Source organism: Pinus tabuliformis, chromosome 5_2, assembly GCF_031772625.1.
Source record: "Pinus tabuliformis cultivar Carrire ecotype Pingquan chromosome 5_2, CPIR1, whole genome shotgun sequence".
In the NCBI taxonomy this organism is placed as follows: Eukaryota; Viridiplantae; Streptophyta; class Pinopsida; order Pinales; family Pinaceae; genus Pinus; species Pinus tabuliformis.
In genome coordinates this window covers 374,844,120-374,851,426 of record NC_142306.1, presented here as the reverse complement: position 1 = coordinate 374,851,426, position 7,307 = coordinate 374,844,120, and the positions used below count along the sequence as shown (strand labels likewise).

Here is a 7,307-nt window from a genome sequence, read left to right as displayed (position 1 = left end):
ATCAAATAGACAGTGTAATTTTACTTAGGTTTAATCAAATTTTGCTCAAGTCATTTATTATTAATATTTTCTATGTAATATATTTAATCATTTTAAATACTAAATAAAACAATCATAGAATGAACAACACAGACCTATTACACCCCTATTACAGTAACAAGTGCATTGTTACAGTCAAACTTACAAAACTCCACCAAAAAGATAGTTGCTCAGCCCACGTAGACTCGATCAGCAAATGCATTGGGCTTGCACGTGAGATTTGGAACGTCTCATTTTATTTAATTTAAAATTACATGATAACATTATGTTATCTTTTGAAGATCCGATTTGAATTTTTTTTCAGAGTAATTCATAAATTTTTTTTAGAGGAAGGAGATTATATAATGTGGTGCCATTATTAAAGGGTTTTTATTTAAGTTTTATTTTTTAAAATAAAAACATAAATGTGTTACAGAGTAAAGGTTTTTTTTAAGAAAAAGGTATTGTTTGATTAAAAAAAAGGTGTTGTTTTTTAAAGAAATGTTTTTTTAGTATTGGAAAGAAGATTGTAAAAGGTATGCACATCTGTATTAAAAAGTGGTTTTTTCTAGTTTTTTTGTCAAAAAATTTTATTTTTCTTGACAAAGTCTTTAAGAATGAAAACATTTCTTCAAGTAGAAGAATGTTGGTTATCCTCCAAATGGTTATATAGAGCCTACACAAGAAAAATTAGAAGACATGAATAATAATCAAAGGAATGTCATTCGAGAACTAAGAAAGAAGGAGCACAAAGCCAAATGTTGGATACAAAACTTAGTGGATGACTCTATCTTCCACAAGATAACTGGAACATCAACAACAAAAGAAGCTTGGAATGTTTTGAACGTTGCATATCACGGTAATGATATAGTGAAGATTGTTAAATTACAAACATTGAGAGTTGATTTCGAAACCATGAAGATGACTGACACATAGAATGTGGATCAATACATGACTAGAGCAGTGAGAATTGTAAATCAAATCAAACTCATTGGTGAAACCATCACAGATCAAAATATTGTTGAAAAAGTCCTTCGAAGTCTGCCCAAGAAATATGACATGGAATCCAAAGATTTTACAACATTCTCAGTATAAAAGTTGACTGGATCATTCTCGAACATGAGACAAGACTTAACTTGGTAGACTATTCCATGCAATATTCTTTCAAATCACACATCTCTCTTGGCAAAGGAAGAGGTAGAGGATATAAAGGCGGCATCAAGCAAGTAAGAGGTCGAGGCAAAGGCAGATCAGAACATCATCATGTAGCAGAGCAGTGGAGACCTCCGCAAAACCAAACACAGAGAAGCAGAACATGGAACAAATCTAATGTTTAATGCTATTACTACAAGAGATTTGGGCATTATGAATATGAATGCAAAAAGAAACAGTCATATCAGCAAAGATGCAGTGTCCATCTCTCCAACAATGAAGGAGAATCCTCCAAGACAATGTTTCTTCCTTGCCATCTTTCAAAAGACACTCACAACGAGGATCTTTGGTTGCTGGACAGTGGCTGCAACAATCATATGACAGGTAACAAAAATATTCTTTCTTATCTTGATGTTTCCATGACATCATAAATTACTCTTCGAGATCGTTATTGTATTAAAGATGAAGGAAAAGGTATTGTCCCTGTTCTTACCAAACATAATCAACAGAAATACATACCTGATGTTTATTATGTTCCACATCTGAAGCATAACATCATTAGTGTAGGTAAATTGATGGAGCATGGTTATGATGTAATATTCCAACGGAACACATATTATATCTATGACAAAATTCCTAATAGAAGATTGATAGAAAAACCTTAAAAAACAAGAATAGGATGTTTCCATTAACTCTTAGAAGTCGAAATATCTCACAGTCTTTTGTCCACAATGTGTCAAGAATAGATGAGTCTCAGCTATGGCATTCTAGGTATGGGCACATCCCATTCAAGAGTCTAAGTTTTCTTTAGAAACATTCAATGGTCATTATTTTCCTAAAAAAATTGTAATTGTGAAATATGTATTCTAGCAAAGCATAAAAGACATAGCTTTCTGACATATTCTTCTAGAGTAAAAGAGCCTTTAGAGATAGTCCACACATATATATGTGACCCAATACAGACATAGCCTAATGGTCGTAGTCTTTATTTTCCAACCTTCATTGATAATTATAACATGAAGATATGGGTGTATTTTCTCAAGAAAAAAAATTAGATACTTTCTTAATACGTAAAGAGTTCAAAGTAGAAGCAAAAAAACAAAGTGGAAAGCCTTTAAAAGTCCTTAGTTCAGATAGAGGAGGAGAGTACAACTCCAATGGCTTCAAATCCTTTTGTCAACAACAAGAAATCATAATGTAGAACACAACAAGATATACTCCACAACATAGTGGAGTAGCAGAAAGGAAAAATCAGTCAATCATGAAAATGGCCATATGTATGCTTCATGAGAGGAAGTTGTCAAATGACTATTGGGCTGAAGCAATTTCAATAGTAGTGTATATTCTCAAAAGATCTCCAAGATGCAGTACTTCAAGAAACATGGGATGGTAAAAAGGTAAATGTATCTCACTTTAGAATTTTTAGATCAATAGCATTTGCACATGTTCTTGAGCAGCTAAGAAAGAAACTTAATGATAGGAATGAAAGACATATTTTTGTAGATTATAGTGAGTTGTTAAATGCCTACAGACTTTACAATCCAGTTACCAAGAAGTTTGTTTTAAGCAAAGATGTTAATTTTTTTTGAAAATAAATGTTTGTCTCATCATGTTGATGAAGCTTCAAATCAATTTTTCAATCCACAAGAGCTACCAAGATTGCAGGTTCAAGAAGAGTGATGCCATTGTAAAAATGGTACATCTTCAAACAGTGAATCCACTAGTGATTTAACATCTTCAGAGGACAATCATAGAACAAGAAACATCAGAGAAATATATGAGCAGGAGCATGAGTTTGACCAGCTGAATGTGTTAGCATTTCTTTCATTCTCAACCAACCAATTTTGAAGAAGTAGTTAAAAAAGCATTGGGTTGATGCAATGAACCAAGAAATTGATGCCATAGAGAAGAACCAAACTTGGGAGTTAGATGATCTCCCAAGTGAGAAAACTAGAATTGAGGTAAAATGGGTATATAAGACCAAGCTAAATGAAAAAGGAGAAATTGAAAAACTTAAGGTAAGGTTGGTTGCCAAAGGATTCTCACAATAGTTTGGTGTTGACTATGGTGAAACATTTTCTCCGATAGAAAGGTCAGAAACTGTCATAACCATTTTGTCCACAATAGCTCAACACAAATGGAAATCCTATCAACTTGATGTAAAATCTTCATTCTTAAATGGTATATTGCAGGAGGAAGTTTATGTAGAGTATCTTGTTGGTTTTGAAGTTCCAGGACAGGATCATAAGGTATACAGATTGAAAAAATCCTTGTATGGCTTGAAATAAGCTCCAAGAGCTTGGTATAGTCACATCGACACCTATCTCATCAAAAGTGGTTTTTGTAGAAGTAGCCATGAGCCAAATTTGTATGCCAAAACTCATTAAGGTAAAATCCTTATTGTATACCTTTATGTTGATGATATTCATTATACAAGCAATATGACGTTAGAAGAATTCAAAGAAACAATGCAAACAGAGTTTGATATGACTCATCTAGGGGTCATGAAATACTTCTTAGGCATTGAAATTCAGCAATATGTTAATGGAATTTTTGGTGGTCAACAAAAATATGCACTGACATCATCCAAAAGTTCAAAATAACTAATTGCAAACCAACGTATACACTTATTGTTTAGGGCACCAAGATGAGCAAAGAAGACATAGCACCACCAGTTGATTCCACATTGTAGAAAAGTCTAGTTGGTAATTTGTTGTATTTCACTGGAAGTAGACCTGATATCATGTTTGTAGTGAGTTTTGTCTTCAGGTTTATGCAATCACCAAAGATTTCTCATTGGAAGGTTGGAAAAATGATCTTAAGGTATATTGCAGTGACCATAGACTACGGTTTTTCTATACACATTCTGAAAATTTTTCACTTTCAAGTTATACAAACAATGATTATGTAGGGAGTTTAGATGATCGTAAAACCACCTCAGGGTATGTTTTTTTAATCTTGGAACCAATATGATTTCATGGACATCCAAGAAAGTTTCAATATCTTCTACAGAAGCGGATTATTTATCAACAAATCCAGCAACATTTCAAACAATGTGTTTGAGAAGATTATTGAAAGATATTTCAAATGATCAAAAGGAGCCAACTCTTATTTTCCGTGATAATAGTTCAACAATTTCTTTATCAAAAAATCATGTTTTCCACAAAAAAAGCAAGCACATTGAAGCTCGTTTTCATTTCATGAGTGAGCTTGTCAATGATGAAGACATAATATTTTCTTTTTGTGGTTCCAAAGATCACCTTGCAGATATTTTCATAAAGCCATTGGAAAAAAATGGATTTGAATTTCAAAGAGAGCAATTAGGCATTGTAAGTGTCTCTACTTGTAACAGTTGAGATTAGAAGGGATGTTGAGATATTAATCTCACCATGTGCTACCAGATTTGATTATGTTGTGTGCTAGGTGTCTCAGGAAGTTCGGTTTTACTTCAATTTAGTCAAGTTTCACTAGAATTGTTGATATTTTCTATATAATCTATTTATCTATTTTAAATACTAAGAAAAGCAGTCTCTCTCCATAATTCCTCTTTATTCTTTATCAAATTATTTTTTTTAATTGTAATAAAAATTTGCAACTCAATAAATTTTATAAAAATATATATTTAAAAAAAAATTACATTTATATACTTTCTTTAAACCTTTGATAAATCTCATAGATATCAAACTCTATATAATTAAAAAAAAACAAATTATGTTTTTTAATTTTTAATATAATTTTATATGGCATTATTAACAACTTGTAAACCTATTATTTACAACAAATTTACCCATAAAGCTCTTTAGTACTCTGCACATTTACCCATGGAGCTCTTTAGTACTATACAAAAATGAAATTAAGTAGTCTACAAATTTACCCTTAGAGCTCTTTGGTACTATACAAAAATTGAAATTAAGATATCAATGAGTAACCAAAACACAGCTTATTTATAATGACAAAGTGAAGCGCCATCCCGAATTACTAAACCAACAAATTTACGATCAAAGAAGTGACCCAATCGCTCAAAGACCATCTCAGATTTCCTTCTTCGTTGTGCTCTAATTTATAGAATCGATGGCCGTTATCATCTAAACACGAACGATAAAGGATTTATGTAACAATACTTATAACACGCTAACGCTGAAATTCTATATCAAGCTGGAACTTCACTAGTCGCCATGAACACCTGTAGAAGTGTCGAAGTCGTTTGTGGCCGCTAAGGGTGGTAAGGGTGGTAGCTCTTTTCCAATCCACACGCCTGCCTTGATGGCAAAGAAGATGGTATTAATAACCGTGTCAATGCTACACGTGGAGCCTGGGAACTGAGGTTGTCCAGAACTCTTGTAAGCGCTGAGGCAGTTCAGCAGATTCTGATTGCAATTGACTTTGAGATAACCGATGTCCCCAACGCATTTGTCATGAATTTTGCAGCAGCTGTCCAGCCCATCGCAGGGAGCTTCGTCATGGCATCCACTGTAAAGCAGTCCGCAGTATCGCCCATACCTTAGAAGCAGGGCATCTGCCATTAAAACATGATTACACGTTAATACAAAATATATGGTCGGCTATGATCTCGCTCAAGGAGTAGATTTTTTTATGGGAGAGTTTAGGTTTTCCGGACTGTTAAATTATAAGTTTTTGGTATATCTGTTTGATTACGTGTTAATATAAATGTATAGTTAATTATGATCTAGTTTCAAGAAGCAGATTTTTCTTATAAGAAAATTTAAATTTTAGGGTTGTTGAAAACACTCTAGATTTGATCATGATAATTTCTAACACTCCCCTGAACTTAAAGGTCACGAGGCAAACCTGTACAGAATTTCGACTTGCAACCATGGCTACAATAAAACTGCAGTCTCACAACAACAACAAATTTCAATAGTATTCTAGTAACAGTAACTAGCATGGCAGTCTAGACCTTAGAGATCTTTTAATTCAATAATGTTTTGAAAAATATAATGATTAAAAAGCATGAAAGTGGTTACCGAAGACTGGGAAGAGCCGAGAAGACAAGCCAATAAAAGGCATAGCAGTAAACCCAGTTGCATTCCATTGGCGGCCATGGATCCTAGCTAATCTGATCTCAATGCAATAATTTGATTCATCACGACCATTCATTCAGTACATGCTAATTATTCTTCGCATTAAATACAGTTCACTCGTCCTCCCGAGTTGCTCACAAAACGGCCGGCCAGTTGGCCTCTCCTACCATTTTTTCCGACTCTTATCTCAAATGATTCGCGTATATCTCAAATGATTTTCGGGATATATCTATATATATATATATATATATATATATATAGTCTCCCTCATTCATATATATAGGCGATATAGATATATACAGATGAGGCCGTGTGGATTGCCTAAGATAAGGCAAATATTTTCGAAATTGCGTCGCAAGTGGCCTTGGGTGTGCAAATAGCTGGCCGCCATATGAACTCTATTCGTTTTGTTCCTCTATATATATATATAGGCTTGATTTAAGTATTAATTTGGATTTTTTTTAAAAGAGCATGCAACTTTTGGTTCAGATCCTTTCAATCAGGGGGATAATCACAGCATTTAACACACGTCCAGCAGTCTGAGAATCGAACGGGAAGCATAATGTGGATGAAAGCACATGGAGAAACGAGTTAGAGAATATAATAAAGAAAATGTTTAATTAAGATAATTGTATTTAAAAATTATTTATACTTTCATCTTAATAACACTGCCATGTGATGCATATATTTATATCTACACATATCATTGATTTTGCCTAGAATTATTAGTTTAGAAAAATCAATTATATAATACTTTTCTAACAATATCATATTTTACTATAATGTTTATTTTAAGGCTAAAGTCACTTTAATTTGAATTACAATCATTAATTTTAATTTTGTATTACAATACGTTTAAAATATTTAATAAATTTAAATTAAAAAAAATGCAAGTTACATAAAATAAAAGACTACCAAATTTGCATTCTAAGAATTTTAAAAGTATAATGAATTCTCCGTAACAAGGTAAAAAAAATTATTAATTGTATTTTTGCTCTATGTAAAATTGTTTTTTTAATATTATACAACATTCTATCAACCATAGTCCCAATAATAATGATATTAAACACAATGGCATCGTGTCCCTTATTTATT

At 32.6% G+C, this 7,307-nt stretch overlaps 1 pseudogene; it reads right to left on the bottom strand.

Annotated features, from left to right (window-relative positions):
- Positions 1 to 5,336: 5,336 nt before the first annotated feature.
- On the bottom strand, positions 5,337 to 6,233 carry LOC149159021 (phospholipase A2-alpha pseudogene; annotated as a pseudogene).
- Positions 6,234 to 7,307: the final 1,074 nt, after the last annotated feature.